We start from the raw sequence: 18560 nt of genomic DNA, 5'->3' as shown, positions 1-18560 counted from the left end.
GGTAAGGCAGTTTGTCTATGGATGTTGAAGGTGACTGAGAGTGATGAGTCAGGGGTTGTGAGCCTGGGTAATTAGGATGGAGGTACAATCAATAGTAATAGGGAAGATCAGAAGAGGGGAGGGTCTGGGGGAAGACAGTGAGTTCTGTTTTAGATATGATGAGTTTGAGATGCCTGCAGGACATTCAATTGATATAGCTTAGGGTAGAGACCAGGGCTGGATAATTGAACCTATGGACACTAATGAGAATATCAAATGAGACAGTTTAGAGTAAAAAGAGAAGAGGGCCCAGGACAGAATCTTGGAGGATACCTATAATTAATGGGTGAAACATGGGTGAAAAACTAGCAATGTAGACTGAGGAGTGGTTGTGTGGATAGGAAGAAAATTGGGAGAAAGAAGTGTCATGAAAACCTAATAAGGAAAAGGGACACAGAAGGAGTGGGTAGGTGTCACAATGGATAGAGTACCAGGTTTGGAGTCAGAAAGACTCATCTTGCTGAGTTCAAATCTGATCTCACTTACTAACTGTGTGACCCTGGGCAAATCACTTAACCCTGTTTACTTCAGTTCCTCATCTGTAAAATGGGCTGGAGAAGGAAATGGCAAACTACTCCAGTATCTCTGCCAAGAAAACCCCAAATGGGGTCATGAAGAGTCAGACACAATGGAAATGACCAAACAACAACATTGAAGAAGAAGGTGATCAATAGTGTCAAATACTGCAGAGAGGTCAAGAAAGATGAAGATTGGGAAAAGCTTTGGCAATTAAGAGACTATTTGGTAAATTTGGAGAGAATAGAGTAAGTTTGGAGATAGTCGCTGAATAATAAAGTCGAAAGTCAGATTGCCGAGAATTTAGAAGAAAGTGAGAAGACAGAAAGTGGAGGCACTGAATGTAGAGGGCATTCTCAAGGAGTTTAGCCATGAGAGTGAAGAGAGCTATAGGACACAAGGTAGTGGGGGTGGTAGACTCTAGTGAGGATTTTTTAAGTACGGGGGCAGATGGACTTTCCTCAAATTATTTAGATCACAGATTTAGATCATAGCCCTCTGTAGGCCCCAGTTTTCCAAGTTTTTAAGTTAGGATGAAGGACAAGGTGACCTCTCAGTTCCTTAATTGATCTAATGCTATGTGATCCATGCTTGCCTGTCCTGTGAGGTATTTGTCTACGTTTGCTGCAGAGGGCTCCATTAAATGTGCTAGGGCTTTTGGTCGAGTTCCTGAGATATCATAAGGATGCACGTGGAACACATGGGGTGTCCATCAGTTATCCTTCATTCTCGCTACATAACTAGCTCATGTTCCTTTTTGATCATTTCTTTGATGAAAATAACATAAGTTATGATCATTATCTTACCAGAACCAACATGATCCTTTGGGTATTTGTCAACCAGCTTTATACTGTCTACCTCTCCAGGAATAGCATGATCTAATTAAGATTCATAAAGAATAGAGGAATCCCAGTAAGCAACACTAGACATGTACAAGGTCTTAAACTCAATGAAATGAAAATACCAACTCAAGAGAATACAAACCCTTGCTAGAAATTGTTTTAAAGATTTGCAGTTTTACCTACCATCCTCTTCTTTCTATTCTATTATGTATATGAAAATGTCCATTTTATTTGATGTTTAAGTTCACAGTAAAAAGAAAATTTTTAAAAAAGAAAGAAAACTTGAAACTCTAATGGTGATTTTGAATAGGGGCCAAAGTTCTCTCATTCCAGCATAAGAAAAGAGCACAGCAATAATGGCTAATTATAATAGCTAACATACAGTGCTAACTATGTGGCAGGCACTGTGCGAAGCACTTTACAGTTGTTATCTAATTTAATAATTTAATAATAATAGCTCATATTTATATAGTACTTATGATGTACCAGGATCTGTGCTTAGTGCTTTATAATCATTATTTTATTTGATTCTTACAACTCTAGGAGGTAGGAACTATTATTATCTTCATTTTATAGGTGAGGAAACTGAAGTAGACAGAGGCTAAGTGACTTGCCCAAGGTCACACAGCTAGTAAGTCTCTGATCTGGATTAGAACTCAGGACCTTCTGCTCCAGACATGACATTCAGTCTCCTGCACCACCTAACTGTAATCTCAGTCCTTATCCTTGGAGACAGAAAATAAAAACCCATATATACCCTTTGGGGAATAGGTTCTTTTTTTTAAAATTTAATTTATTTTGATTTATCAACAATCACTTCCATATGCTTTTGAGTTGAAAATTTTTCTCCCCCTTCCTCCCCCCCAACCTCCCCAAGACGGCACACAATCTGATATAGGCTTTACATTTACATACCCATTAAACATATTTTCACATTAGTGAAGTTGTAAGTAAAAATTAAAACCAATAGGAGGAACCATCAGAAAGAGGAAACAAAACTCAACAGAAGGTAAAAATAAGTGATAGTGATTCAACTTCCATAGTTCTTTCTTTGGATGTGGACAGCATTTTCCATCCCGAGGCCTCTGGAGATGTCTTAGATCCTCGTAATGCTGAGAAGGGTTCAGTTTAACAATCTTAGTCATTGCATAGCATGGCTGTTATTGTGTACAAAGTCTTGGGTCTGCTCACTTCACTTGCATCAGACCATATAAGTCTTTCCAGGTTTTTCTGAAGTCAGCCTGCTCATCATTTCTTATAGCACAATAGCATTCCATTACTTTCATACACCACAACTTGCTCAGCCATTCCCCAATTGATGGGCATCCTCTCAATTTCCAATTCTTTGCCACCACAAAAAGAGCTGCTACGAACATTTTTGTACATGTGGGTCCTTTTCCCATTTGTATGATCTCTTTGGGATATAGCCCTAGAAGTGATATTGCTGGATCAAAGGGTATGCACATTTTTGTAGCCCTTTGGGCATATCCAAATTGTTTTCCAAAATGGTTGGATCATTTCACAACTCCACCAACAATGTATTAGTGTTCCAATTTTCCCACATCTTCTCCAACATTTATCATTTTCCTGTTTTGTCATGTTGGCCAATCTAATAGGTGTGATGTGGTACCTCAGAGTTGTTTTGATTTGCATTTCTCTAATCAATAATGATTTAGAGCATTTTTTTCATATGACTATAGATGTCTTTAATTTCTTCATCTGAGAACTGTCTGTTCATATCCTTTGACCATTTATCAATTGGGGAATGGCTTGTGTTCTTATAAATTTGTTTTAATTCTCTATATATTTAGGCCTTTATCAGAGAGACTGGTTGTAAAAATTCTTTCCCAATTTTCTACCTTCCTTCTAATCTTAGTTTCATTGGCTTTGTTTGTGCAAAAACTTTTCAATTTAATGTAATCAAAATTATCCATTTTGCTTTTCTTAATGTTCTCTATCTCCTGTTTGGTCATGAATTCTTCTGTTCTCCATAATCTGATAGGTAAACTATTCCTTGTTCTCCCAGTTTACTTATGGTATCAGCCTTTATATCTAAGTCATGAACCCATTTTGACTTTATTTTGGTATATGGTGTGAGATTTGGGTCGGGAGTGGGTTCTGTGGCTCATATTTCCAAGTCTAGGTTTAGTCTGCACTCTGCTGGAGAGAAAAACCATTATCCCCTTCACGAATTAACAGTGGGAATTTGGACCAGTTTTAGAAATCTCTCTAGAGGAAGGCCTGATGTCTTTCCCAGTCTAATGCTCAGAGTATGGAAATTATTCAGTGTTTTCTTGATTTACTTGTTCTATGGCTCTGAGAGAGAGACAGAGAGACAGAGAGAGAAAGAGACAGACAAAGACAGAAAGAGACAAAGACAGAGATAGCAAGAGAGACAGAGAGAGAGAGACAGACAGAGACAGAGATAGAGATAGAGACAGAGACTGATGGGCGAAGACAGAGACAGAGACACAGATAGCAAGAGAGACAGAGAGAGACAGACAAAGACAGAGACAGAAACAAAGACAGAGAGAGAGAAAGAGAGAGAGCTTTACCTCTCTCTATGATGGAAGAGAGAAGATATTCAATATCTTTGTTTCTTAAGATTCCATGCAGCCTAATAAAGACATCTCAGGCTCCCTAGCCTGTAAGAAGTGGGTCAGGCTCAGCTCACACCCCCCAAAAATGCCCAATTCACAGATTGAACGGCTTGCAGATCAGGGTGTCCAGCCACTCTGGACCTAGACATGTGCTCCTGATGACATTTTCTCACTGGAGTAGGTAATATGGGAAGCTCTGAAGGAACTGAAATAACTCCAAGTTCCCTGGGATTGTGACAGCATCACTTTTTTCCTCAGGACTCTCGGTTGGCGTCAGCTTTGAATGAGGAGGCCGAGCGCCACCTAGTGGCCTTTGCAGAACTCGGTGCAAGTCCGACTGTCTCCATTCTCGCACTGTACAAAGGACTGGGGCTGGAAATAGCGACTCAGGGCCGGCAGCGGTAGTCACCACTCCCAAGCTGAGGCAGAGTGGGTGGACATTTGGAATGGAGAAAACGCTCAAGTCCTACAGATGGGCCAGGGATGGGGGCATTTCTTTTCTTTTGGGTAGGAAAGTGCAATGACTCATGTTGTTTTTGCCCACGCTCAAGGAGACTGGCGCTGGGTTGCCTGCTTGGGAGTTCTCTGGAGATATTAAAAAACAGCAACAAAAATAGTACTGCTACTATTCTATGACTTTCCTGTTTTTCCAAATGATTTCCCTGAAGTTCTCTACACCGCCTCCCCCCCCCCCCCCCCCCCCCCGGTTTTCAACTCTTGGGCTGTAGGACTGGAACGAGTGTAACGTTTTCAGAAGAGAAAGAGAGAAACAGACAGACACACAGACACACAGAAACAGAGAGACAGAGAGAGGCAGAGAAACAGAGACAGAGAGAAAGGGACAGAGATAGAGACAGAGAGAAAGAAAGACACACACGCACACATAGAGAGAGACAGGGACAGAAAGACACACACAGAGACAGACAGACAGAGAGAGACAGACAGAAAGACATGGACATAGAGACAGACACAGAGAGAGACAGAGAGACAGAAAGACTGAGACAGGGACAAACAGACAGAGACAGTGACACAGACAGAGAGACAGAGAGAAAAAGCTTTCACCTTGGTTCATTTTCAGAAAACCAGCCTGATGGATGGATCAGGCCCAGAGGTAGAAGACAGAATACTGGAATCGAAGCCATCATGGCCTGGGTCCTTCATCCCAGATCAGCCACTAGCTAGTTCTATGCCTGGGCAGGTTATTTAAGATCTCTGAGGCTCAGTTTCCTCACTTGTAGAATATGAGGCTAAAAATATCTTTCCTCACAGAATGAGGATCGTGAAGTGCTCTGTAACTACCCAGTGCTATGTAGGTTTCATTATTGCAGAATCTCAGAGAAGGGAGGGACCTCAGGGTCACCTAGTGCCTCTGTCAAAAATGAAGTCAGTCTAGAATATCCTGTTCTTAATGAAGCCATTCTGGCTCTTTGTGAGCAACACTTTCCTTTAATGATGTTTACTATCAGTTTAATGGTATGTAGTCCCCTAGTCCCCCAGAAAAGCTGTCTCGGGTTTGAAATATTCTGAATCAGTAAACCCTGAAAACCACAGCTCATGAGCCCCAACAGATGTGTTTCCTTTTATTAGCTAGTCAGAGGATGTTGTATTCTGGCTCGACTAGATCTCCCTGGCCTCCCCACAAGGCATTCTAGAATTTTTCCACTGGCCTATAGTCTATAGACTCAACTCTTTCCTTCCTTCCTTCTTTCCTTCTTTCTTTCTTTTTCTTTCTTTCCCTCTTTCTCTTTCTTTCTTTCTTTCTTTCTTTCTTTCTTTCTTTCTTTCTTTCTTTCTTTCTTTCTCTTTTTAAAAAAAATTGGAACAACATTTGCCCTCCTCCAGTGGTAGAGAATCTATGGTCTTTCCAAGGGTCCCTCACTGAGGCTCAGGGCTATCCACCATCAAAAAGAGTCACTAGCTGGGCTAGAGGTGGAAGTTAGTTACTCAGGAGACTGAGGCTGGTGGACCTCCTGAGCTGCAGTGGGCTAAGCTGATCTAATACACACACTAAATCTGGCATTAGTGTGGTGAATTGTTGTATGGGGGTAGAGTGGGTGGGAGGGCCCACATGTCACAAGTCTGGGTCAGATAGGGAGACCCTATTCTTTAAAAAAGAAAAGGAAAAAAAAGAAACAAGAAGAAACACTGGTTTGTCTTTGGCTTGTGAACTATGGCCTCTTCCACAAAAGAAACCTAGGAAAACATTATTTTCTCTGTGCTTCCCTCATCCCAACATCTGCACACTCTTCTAAACACCCCACCCCCCACACATCTCCTAGGGATGTAGAAGGATAAATGACATCATGCTTGTCCACTGTCCCAGAGTCCTCTGAATTTGTCATTGACTAATTGGAAATGCAGGAATGCTTACCGTGGGTCAAAATACTATGATCAGACCCAGACTCAGGAGGCCCTGCAGTCTGAGAGGTGATTCTCTAAGGTCTGGTACCTTCAGGGACTCAATACTAATTAGGGAACACCAGTAATGACAGTAGCACACATTTATATGAAACCTTATGGTGACAAAGTGTTTCATTAGCTTATAAAATCATTTAAACTCCCTGCTTTAGTGAGGAACATTTCTTTATTCGTTTCCTTCCTTCCCAAATCCTAACCCATCCACTGTCACATATTAAAAAAAAACAAACCTTTCCCCAATCTTAGTTCTAAAGCAAACAAATTTAGACTCACTTTAAACATCCTTGGAAAGTCATCAGCTTTTCCATTAGAGCCTTAAGGATCAGGGCCTTCCAGGTCCCAAAAGCTTAAATGGGTCAGGAAAATCAAAGAGGCAGGAACCCCAGAATCATAGGCTTGAGATGGACCTTAGATATCATCTGGTTAAACCTCTTTCACATGACCCCTAATAAGAATAGTCATCCAGCCCCTGCTTGCATACTTCCAGTGATGGGGAACTCATTATCTCATTTTAAAACAACAACAACTACAACACCCTCTATTTTTGGCAACTGTAATGGTGACAAAGGTCTTTCTTATTTTTGAGCCAGATAAAGACCCTTTAAGTATCTATGGCACAGCTATCATATCCTCATTCCTTTTGCACTCCCACTCCTTGCCTCCATCTCCCCATGACAACCCCTCCCCCACCCCATCCCACCAAGTCTTCTAAATCTTTTCCTCTCCTGACTAAACATGGTGGTTGTTTTGTTTCCCATCTGACTTGCTTCCAAGATCCTTCACCGTCCTGGTCATCGTCCTCCTCTGTATGGACTCCAATTAGTTAATATTCTTAAAATATGTCACTCAACACTGAACATAATATAGATGTGATCTGACCAGAGTACAGTGCAATCAAACTATAATATTATTACTTGTGTGATCTCAGGTAAGTTGCTTAATCTCTTTAGGCCTCAGTTTCCTCATCTGTAAAATGAGGGGATTGGATTCGAAGGCCTATATAAACAGTGCCTTGTAGTTATAAATCTATGATCTTCTCATCCATGTTCTCTACAGGACCTTTCAGGAATTCCATTTCCCACAAGGCTTTAGAACTGAGAGACATGTTGTACTTATGGGGAAGAGACCTCAACTCTGAATTAAATCTCCTGGAAGCCTGGTAGGGATTTCACATTATGGAGACTGATTTCACTTAGACACTGAATGCTATACATTCCCAGTGAAGAAAATTTTCAAAAAGCATTAGAGAAAAGTCTCAAGAAAGTATTGAAGGTGTTGACAGCCAGGATTGTTGTGGTCAGAGGTGAGGACATAAGTGGTTAGACTGGAGAAGAAGCTTGAGTCTTCCTTGCATCTGGCCCATGGTGGCCAAGGCTCAACTCTTTCTGGATGTTATCATACCATGCAACCCAGACTCCAAGCTGTGGCAGCCAGGAGGGCTATTCTTCTCTTATGGCCCCCATTCCAGCTTCTCCCTCTGACCCTTGACTGTATGTCAGTCCCTTTTACAACTCCAGGGAATGTATGACTTAAATCTGTCTCCAAGGTCAAGATGGCTTCAAAATGGTCTCAGGGCTAAGAGGAAATCCTTGTCCCTCTGAACTATAAATCGCAGGATGCCAATCACTTCTCCAACCCCTATTATACAAATGTGCTCAGATCTCTTCTATCCTTTAAAAATAAAACATTCTTCCATGTACTCCTCAGCTTCACCTTTAATACACTAAGGCCCTTCACTGTCTAATTCCAGCCTACCTTTCCTGGTTTGTTTTCCATTTCCGCCCTTCATGAACACAGCTTCTACATGCTATTCAAAATGGTCTTCTTGCTACTTTCCAAACTCTGCAGTTTATTGTGCTTACCATGATAGCAGGGCAGCTAGGTGGTGCAGTGGATAGAGTGCCAGGCCTGGAGTCAGGAAGATCTGAGTTCAAATCCAACCTTAGATGCTTACTAGCTGTATGATCCTGGACAAGTCACTTAATCTTTTTTTTTTTTTGCTTCAGTTTCCTTATCTGTAAAATGAGCTGGAGAAGGAAATGACAAATTACTCCAGTATCCTTTGCCAAGAAAACCCCAAATGGGGCAAAGTTAGACAAGATTGAACAACAAAACCATGATAGCAAGCTGTTTTGATTAGTGTTTAATAAGCCATTCCAGAATCTTGCTGGGGACTAATCCACTAGATTTCTATTACTTGCAAAGAAAACTTGAAAAGATCCATTTCAGGTGACATGAGGCTCTTGTCTCTGTTGCTGGGTTTGACATGACTTGGGGCTGGATTTGAGTGGAGAAATAATTGATAATGACTTGGCAAAGTTATATTTTGAAAAATGGGACAGAGCCAAGAATAAAGGAACCACGCTGAACCATTGAGAAGACTGATGTTGAACACTCACCCTCTTCTCTCTTCAGTCCAAAGCCTTTTTGTTCCTCCTGATCTCTATGAAGGCCTCATTTCTAATTTAAGGTTCCTCTACCCTTGGCAAGCTCTGCTCTTTTCCAGGATAGGAGGAAGTAGTTGCTAAAATGTAGAGAGCAAAAACAAAGAGCTCATTAGGATTAATCATTTATTCCAAATTCCCATCCCAAGAATCTCTATTGATGATCTTGGATACAAATGAAAGGATAATTAAGGACATAATGCAAATGATTTCAAGCTCAGTAATTACCTCCATAATTGAAATTTTCTAAATTAAATCTGAAACTTTCAAAACTGGCTAAAATTTTTTTTCTCCCATTATAATTAATCCCCCATGTAATTAGTTTACAATAAGACCAGTAATACAGATAAGAGTGGATGACTGAGCGATCATAAATGGAAGCTGTCCTGAAGGCCACCTTCAGGAAACAAGCTGAGGACAAAATTTTGGTTGGGCTGGAAAAGTTTATTATGGTTGTTGCCAAGCAGGGGGAAAGGAAGGTTAGCTGAGCACCATAGGTGCTGTCCTATATTTCCAGGGGGATGATGGGACAAGTGACAACGAATGGGGAACAGGGTGGGTAAGTCCTGTGGGCTTCCTGAAGCCCCTGCTAAAAAAAAAAAAAGTCTCTCTGCTAGCATTAGGTACCAGCTCATTTCACATTGAGCCACCCCCACCAGAGGGCAATGCTTATTAACTACAGCCAGCACTTCACCAGCAAGGAAGTCAGACCAGAGAGGTAAGAGGCTTCTTATCCTCCCAATCTTAACTTTGGAGCCAGTCAGTCTCCATTCTGCAGAAGTCCTGAATACTTCTCACAAATACCTGGCTTGGTGAAGGTCACTTGTCTCAAAGGTCAGCCTTATTTGGTCCAGATTAGCAGGATAGTTCATTCTTTAAACCTTGGAAAGCTTTTAGCCCATTCTCTGTAAGCAGTATAACAAGAAAACAGGAAAAAGTTTAGGTGAGATCACACATAGTCCATCACCTTCTAGTCCTCTGTGTAGCTTCTGTGTCTCAACCACAAAGTAGTTTAAATACAGACCCATTTCCTATGGAAGGGGTCTCCAATCTTTTTTGATTCTAGGCCCCTATTAAAAGTTTTTTAAAAACCCCAACAAAACAAAATCTTGAGCACTAACCCCCAGTATATGGGCATTTACTTATTTATAAATTATTTATATGTATTACCATACTAATTACATAATTGTATGCTGATACCAGCTAAAACTGGTTCTCCTTGAAAACTAATTGTTAAATTTTTGGTGTGATCATTAATACCTCTGAAATCAGCAAATGCTACAAAGCAGAGCTTGATTTATTGTTTTATTGATTTTCTGGACTTTAAAAAGTAATGGAGTAAATCTTAATAAATGCAGGTTAAATTTAAAAGTGTGTTGTAGATAATGGGGGGGGAGCTATTAAATACCCAGCACACTCCTGATTTATAAAAGTTGCAAACCTACAAAAACAGATATTAAAAAGGATGAAATGTAAAGATGAAATAGTATTAGATAATAGAGTCAATAGAGAGCTATCCAATTGGGAGTAACAGGTGGGATTTGATTGGGGAGTATGGACTGGAGCAGGCAGAGACTTGAAGCAAAGAAACCAACCAGAAGGCAATGACAGTAATACAGGTAAGAGGTGATGAGCCCCTGAACTAAGGGATTGGCTATGTGAGTAAGCAGAGAGAAGGTGACAGAGACAAGAGATGTCGTGAAGGCAAAAATGACAAGATTTGGCAACTGATCAACTATGAAAGGGGGAAGAAAAATGAAGAACTAAAATTAATACTAATGTTGCAAACCCTGATAACTGGAAAGATGGTGGTTCCACAAGAAATGGGAGAGTTTGGCAGAGGAGTAGGTTGGAGAGGAAAGGTGATGAATTCTGTTTCGGACATGTTGGGTTGGAAATGTCTACAGGACATCATGTTCAAAACAACCAATATGCAGTTGGCGATGTGGGATGGAGTTCAGGTATATATAAATCTGTGGATCACTTGCATAGAGCTAATTAAACGTATGGGATTTGATGAAGTCATCAGTGAAGAAAGTATACAGAGGTAAAGACAGAGACATTGGCAATACCAACAGTCCAAAGGAAGGCTATGGATAAAATAATACATGATTCACTCTACTGAGCTTTGTTCCTAAGCTACTAATTGCCCTACCCACATATAAATTTTTCTTGCCTATTACCATGTTTTTGGAGTCAATCAATCACATCAGTCAGAGTATGCTTACAACTTCTACTATACTGGATTCAAATCCCATTAGTAAAATCCAACCAAGAAGACATCCTGCCTTCAGATGGTTATATCGTTATTAAGAAAGCGTCCCAGTACTGCATCCAAACTTCTTAGAATGGTACTCAAGGCCTTCTATACTATAGACCCAGTCTTCTCTCCCACTCCCTCTTTATACATACCCTACACTCTAGCCACTATTCCCTGTGCTTTCCTTATGGTTTCCTGGCTTCATCCCTTTGCTCTCACTACTGTCACTACATGGAATCCTCTCTTACATCTCTGTCTGTTATAATCCTACCTGTCTTTAAAGACTTTAAAGCTCAAATACTTTCCTTGATTATCCTAGCTGAAATTAACCTCTTCCTCTTCTGAATTCCTACAGATCTCTGTTGGTAGAATTCTTATGGCACTCTATGCCTCATGTAGGCATATTTCACCTAATAATTGTAAATCCCTGAAGACAGGATGATGTCTGACTTGTTAAACTATCCCATCTGTCAACTAGCTCAGGGCCTTGCACATAGTTGTGGCCTAGTGGAAAGGATTGATGGTTTAGAGCTAAAAGACCTGGCTTTGAGACCTGGCTTTGACACTTACTGATCATGAGATCTCAACTAAGTTATTTCACCACGGTGAGCCCAAGTTTTCTCATCAGTAAAATAAGAATAACAATGTCCTAGCGCTATCTGCCACACAAGGTTGTTGTGAAAAAAATCATAAAGTAAAATGTAAGCTTCTTCATGACAAGGACCATTTTTTTTTGTCTTTGTAGCTACAGTGTGGCTCATGGTAAGCACTTGACACACGTTCTTTTTTTTTAATTGAATTTAACTGAATATGATTATGAGTTGTTAGAAATGGTAATAGAACCACAGAATTAGAGCTAGAAAGGATCTTAGAGGTCATCGAGTGCAATTCCCTTATTTTACAGATGAGGAAGGTCGGGTGATTTGGCTACAGTCACACAGCTCGTAAGTGCCTGACTTTCGCAGAGAACTCACACAAAGCAAGCACTCTCATGGTGGTGAGAAGAAGCAATGCAAGGACACTTTCCAAGTCTCTCTGAAGAACTTTGGAATCAGTTTTGAGACATGGAAGACACTGGCACAGGACTGCCCAGCATGGCGTGCCCACAGCAGAGAAGGTGCTGTACCCTATAGACAAAACAGAATTGCTGTAGCTCAAACAAAACGTGAGAGGCACAAATTTAGAGACATCTCCACTCCAAATATTTGTAAGGACTATTTGTACCTCACCTGTAGTAGAGCCTTCTGAGCTGAGTATTGGTCTGATCGGCCACAGTTAGACACACTCTACCTTGAGTCCAACATGGTGACATCATTTTGGTCCTCTTCAAGAGTGAGATACGACAACCAAACAACCACGTGTCTGAGGCAGGATTCAAATGCCATATTCTATCCGCTATATCAGGTTGCCTCAATAAATATTTGTTGAGTGAATTAATGAATGAATAGCTGAATGAACCTGAGTCTTATTTCCCAGAGAAACCTAGGGTTCAGTGTTCCTTTATTAATAAAACCTCAGGTAGAGACATCCTAAGTATGACTTCTAGCAACTACCATCTAGGGTCAGAAATCAACTTTATCAACCTTAATGAAAATTAACCTAATCAACCTTAGTGAGTTATATACTACTTAGATGAGAGTAGGACAGGGCAAAATCAGAAGGCGATTAAGCATTTCCCACAAGTTAAAGACACTTGCTAAAGTTTTTATTCCTTCTTTTCTACTATGTTTTAGCCTGGGTATCTCAAAGATCCTTTTTTCAAAGGAGGCTTTCCTTGATGGACCTGACAAAGAGTTAATATCAGTTTTACCCAAAGCTTTAAAAATTAGCATCAATGCCGAAATTCTGCCCTGGCTCCTTCTACTCCCTCTATTACCCAAGGCAAAGAAAGTGTAAGACCATCATCCTCTGCTAAAGGTGGGCCTCTGTATCATGGGTGGTGATCAGTCTATGATGCAAGGGAGGAGAACTTGGATGAAAGGACAGAGGTAATGTGCAGGCTAGAAGAAGAAAGGAGTATGGCAGGGAAGAGTAAAGCAAGGGACAGCCAGGGAAAACAGGAGGTTAGTCCACTCCAACCCAAACTGAATGAGCATTTAATAAACACCTACTGTATATAAAACACCATGCTAGGCACTGGGAATACAAAGACAAAATGGAGAATGATTTCTCACTCAAGTTATCTCTTGGAGGAAACAGATATAAAAAAGTAGATAGACTTATAAACATGATCATTTGAGAAGGAGAAAGCACTAACAAAGAAGGGGTATCATGAAAGGCTTCCTGTAGGAAATGGTCCATACTCTGAATCATACAGGAAGCTAGGGATTCCAAGAGGTGGAAATGAAAAGAGTACATTGTGGGCATAGGACATAGCCTGGAGGTGGGATATTGCATTCAAGGAAAAGCAAGTATGCCTGTTTTGGTTGGAAAATAGTGAAAGGAGTACAAAATAAGCCTGGAAAGGTAAATTGTATTGTAAAGGGCTTTAAATGCCTAGCCAGTGGGTAGTGGACAGGCTGCTTAAAGCCAACAGATGCTTTGTGTGCTCACGGAGGACAGCTAGGTTGCACAGTGTATAGACTGCTGGGTCTGGAGTCAGGAAGACTCGTCCTCCTGAGTTCAAATCTGACCTCAGACACTTACTAGCTATGTGACCCTGAGCAAGTCACTTAACTCTGTTTGCCTCAGTATTCTCATCTGTAAAATGAGTTGGAGAAGGAAATGGAAAATCACTCCAGGATCTTTTCCAAGGAAACCCAAAATGTGGCCAAGAAGAGTTGTACATAACTGAAAAATGACTGAATAACAAATGCTCACTGAACTCTGCCAGTGGCCCTCTCTCCAAGCCAGCCCCATCTACATCTGTGGCTGTGCCAGTAAAGCTCAGGTGTGTTTCTACCTGTAGATTCCCTGACTTGGAGAGTTTACTCTCTCTGCTTTAACCGTCATAGCCATTCTGATCATTTGTTTTGCTGATTAGAGATTTATATCTTCAGCCCCAACCTCACACTTAGATTATCTTCAACTGCTAAGCTGACCATTCACTTTAAGAGGCTTGCTGAGGCCTGGGACGCTGGCACCAGCCTCCTTTGTAGCCTTGGGTAAGTTGCTTAGGTATAAAAGGAGGAAGTTGCATGAGATCAAACGCTACTCCTCTGAACCCTGATGTTCTTCAGGAAGTGTAAAATCCTCAATTTGGAGCTGTAAGGGACCCTGAAGGCCATGTCGTCCAACTGCCTCATTTTACAGATGAAGAAACTGAGGCCCAGAGAGGATGAGTGATTTTCTAGGGTCACACAGGTAGTATCTAGCAGATCTAGGGTCTTTGACTCTAAATCCAACATTCTTTCCACTATACCGTATCAACAAGATGTGTGGGGTGGGGATGGGGGTGGGAGGGCAAGTCTGTGAAAGAGTTTTGATATTGGCTCTGACTGATCAAGGATGCTGCAGCCAACTTGGGGGCCTCCTACTTTTACAAAAGGTAGGGACCAAGGAGGCGTCTCAATGGCTGGTATGCATCCATCTCAGCTCCCATTCCTAGAGTGCCACCTTTACACAGCTCCACGAGGTTGTTGCCACACCCACATTTACCAACTTGACTAGGGTGTTCCTTAGAAAGTGGCCTGCCCCACACAGTTTTATGCCCCTAATTGATACCATGATTCAACAGAAGCCCCAGTCATCCCAGTGTAACTTCCTTTCTCTCATATATGTTGCTTATATATTTCAGGCCTGTGGTGTTATGGGAAAGCAAATTTTTCTAATTACCTCGTTAGGTAGCTGGTATAGTGGATAAAGTGTTGGGCCTAGCTTCAGGAAGCCATGAGTTCAAATCCAGCCTCAGACACTTAGTAGCTATGAGACCCTGGCACAAGTCACTTAACCTCTGTCTACCTCAATTTTCTCAACTACGAAATAAGGATCATAATAGGGTCTATCTCCCAGGGTTGTTGTGATGATCAAATGAGATAATATTTGCACAGTGCTTAACACAGTGCTTGGTACACAATAGGTACTTAATAAATGCTTGTTTCTTTCCTTCTTTAGTATCTCCAATATTTAGTGCTGTGTCTGGCAAATAGTAGGACCTTAACAAATGCTTGTTCCCTACCCATTTCCCCCTTCATCAGATAAATCAATATTTGTTGATGGAGTGTTTATATTTATACTTTCATTTGGGCCACTCATTGGGCATACCGGCTCCTCTCCATTATATCTGCCCTTGTTTCTTTCAGCGTTTGGCTTATACTGACCTGTAAACAGACCACACTGTTGCCCACAAATAATAACAGCCAGTATTCTCGGCAAGGGGACATTCATCAAATCTTAGTCACTGACATTTAAGTAGGCTGAATAAAAAAAAGTCTCCCTCCTCAAGCGTTTCACGTGGCTCAGAGTAGGTGCCTCATGTTATTTTATTGTTAAAGCTCCAACTCCCTTTTTTGCTTCCAGTTTTTCTGCAGGTGCCAAATATAGCAGAGAAATTAAGGTGTGTGTGTGTGTGTGTGTGTGTGTGTGTGTGTGTGTGAAAGAGAGAGAGACAGAGAGACACACAGAGAGAGGAGAGAGACAAAGGGAGAAGGGAGAGGGAGAGACTGAGACAGAGGGACAGGGAGAGACAGAGACAGAGAGAGAGACACACACACACAGAGGAAAGAGACAAAGGGAGAAGAGGAGAGACAGAGGGAGAGACAGAGATGGGAGCAAAGAGAGAGACAGAGAAACAGAGAGACAGAGAGGAACGGAGACAGAGACAGAGAGACAGGAGGAGAGAGAGACAGAGGCAGAGAATGAGAGACACACACAGAGAGAGGAGAGAGACAAAGGGAGAAGAGGAGAGAGAGAGGGAGAGACAGAGAGACAAAGAGAGAGACAGAGGCAGAGAAACAGAAAGACAAAGAGAGAGACAGAGACAAAAACAGAGAAACCAATAGACAGAGAGAGAATAGGAGAGGGAGGGAGAGACTGAGACAGAGAGACAAGGAGAGAGAGAAGCAGAGAGAGAGAGAGAAAGAGAGAGAGAGAGAGAGAGAGAGAGAGAGAGAGACAAAGGGAAAAGAGGAGAGAGGGAGAGAGAGACAGAGAAACAAGGAGAGAGAGAAAGAGAGAGAGAGAGAGAGAGAGAGAGAGAGAGAGAGAGAGAGAGACAGGGAGAGAGAGACAGAGAGACAGAGAGAGATACAGGGGAGAGAGACAAAGGGAGAAGAGAGAGAGAATAAAAGACAGAGACAGAGAGACAGAGAGGGAAGAGGAGAGAGGGAGGGAGAGACTGAGACAGAGAGACAAGGAGAGAGAGAAACAGAGAGAGAGAGAGAGAGAGAGAGAGAGAGAGAGAGAGAGAGAGAAAGAGACACAGAGAGAGAGAGAGAGAGAGACAGACAGAGACAAAGGGAAAAGAGGAGAGAGGGAGAGACAGAGACAGAGAGACAGGGAGAGGGAGAGAGAGAAACAGAGAGAGAGAGAGAGACAGACAGACAGACAGACAGACAGAGACAGAGACAGAGAAACAGAGACAGAGAAACTGAGAGGCAGACAGAGAGAGACAGAGAGAGAAGAGGAGAGAGGGAGAGACAGAGAGACAAGGAGAGAGAGAAACAGAGAGACAGAGAGGGAAGAGGAGAGGGGAGGGAAGACCAAGACAGAGAGACAAGGAATGAGAGAAGCAGAGAGAGAGAGAAAAGGAAAAGAGGAGAGAGGGAGAGACCGAGACAGAGAGACAAGGAGAGAGAGAAACAGAGGGAGAGAGAGAGACAAAGAGATACAGGGGAGAGGAGAGAGAGAGGAAAAGACAGAGACAGACAGAGTGGGGAGAGACAGAGAGACAGGAAGAGACAGGGACAGAGAAAGAGAGAGACAGAAAGAGAAGAGGAGAGAGGGAGGGAGGGAGAGAGAGAAGAGAGAGAACCTTCTTTAGGAATACCTAGGGCCCTGGAAGTCTCCCTGCTCCCCTTTCCAGTTACTTATTTTCTGGGCCACTGTTCATACACAATCCCTGCATACAGCCTGACTTATACTTTTCTTGGCTGTTGTATCCAAAGGAATAACAAGGACAAGAATAAGAAGCAGAGTGACATAATAGGAAATGGATTGGAATCACAAAGAACTAGGTTCAAGTCCAGCTTCTGACACTTACTGGCTGTGTGACCATAGATAGGTTACTTAACCTCTCAGTGACCTCAAGTAAGCTCTCTCAGAATATATTGCCATAGATGAACTGCCAATCTGTATTTGTGGAGGAAATCTCCATACTGGGAATTTCTTGTACCAATGAAATAACTGGTGTGGCTTTCCCATCCTCCCCACCAAAAAAATACTATGGATACTGTTTATACTACTACTACTACTACTACTACTACTACTAGTATCACTAACTAACATTTATGAAATGCCTTATGGTTTTCAGAAAAGATTTGCCTACATAATTTCATTTGATCCTCATAATGACCTCTAAGAGGTGGTAGCTACAGCTGTTACGTTCACTTCCATCTAAGTATTAGAGGCACCCATCACAAGTACTTACACACACACACACACACACACACACACACACACACACTAACTTTTCTGTTGCATTTGCCATCTGCAGAAACACTGGAGCCAAAGAAGGGACACAAGATAGCATAATACACCAACTCTTGGCCACGTAAAGAGGGAGACTTCACTCAGCCTGCTTAAATGTCAGTGACTACAACTTGATGAATTTACAAGCCACGCGCACTGGCTGCTATTTGTGGGCAACCGAAGAGGTGCTGTCCCATCTCACCCTCCCGTGTGGCCTGTTTGCACATAAGTAGACCCACTCACTTCCACCCCAGCCACGTCATGACTCAAATTGTACCCAGGCTTTTACTGGGCCTGCTGTGAGTTCCAGATGCATAATAAACCTGAACTACGCATGAGAAAACATTCTTTTTGAGAAAAAAGGATATTGTGGAAGAGATCTCTGGATTTACATAACCACGCCCATAAATCTTTTAGAGAAGCAGTCTGATATAGTAGATAGAGTTCTAGACTTGGAGGTAGGTAGGAAGATCTGAGTTCAAATCTTGCCTCTGAGACTTACTAGCTGTCTGAGTCTTAAGCAACTCTCTAAAGCTATGAAGAAAGAAGGCTGTGTTTTGAAGCTTAGAGGGTTGTGATCCGTAACTGCTAGGGGGAGTTCCCAACCTCACACCAATGAAATCACATGCCATTGACCTATATTTTCTTAAAAACAGCTACAGGCAGACAGCCAGGTCCAGGCATTTGTGTTCCATAGACAAAGACTGAAGATTGTGTCCCCTGAGACCTTCCACGGTATTACAAAATAAATAACCCAGTGTCTATTGTGCATGGAATTTTCTGACATTAAAAATACATAATTATAAAAAGTAATATTATAGTAATTGTAAATATAATATTAAAAAGAATTCCTCATTGCAGTCTCCTGAACGTG

The 18560-nt window shown here is 41.8% G+C and overlaps 1 long non-coding RNA gene across 1 annotated transcript in view; it reads right to left on the bottom strand.

Annotated features, from left to right (window-relative positions):
• Window positions 1-4722: 4722 nt before the first annotated feature.
• Window positions 4723-18560, bottom strand: part of LOC110207521 (uncharacterized) — a 146675-nt gene continuing 132837 nt past the window's right edge. Inside the window, exons 3-4 of the long non-coding RNA XR_013484566.1 lie at window positions 9664-9764; window positions 4723-8939 (exon numbers count right to left, since the gene is read on the bottom strand). This is a non-coding gene — a long non-coding RNA (uncharacterized LOC110207521). The remainder of the gene's footprint in view (window positions 8940-9663; window positions 9765-18560) is intronic.

This window comes from Phascolarctos cinereus, unplaced genomic scaffold (assembly GCF_003287225.1).
Source record: "Phascolarctos cinereus isolate Bilbo 61053 unplaced genomic scaffold, phaCin_HiC Scaffold_2;HRSCAF=192, whole genome shotgun sequence".
NCBI classification, from domain to species: domain Eukaryota; kingdom Metazoa; phylum Chordata; class Mammalia; order Diprotodontia; family Phascolarctidae; genus Phascolarctos; species Phascolarctos cinereus.
The sequence above is the reverse complement of the archived record's forward strand: the minus strand, read 5'-3'. Positions and strand labels throughout refer to the sequence as shown.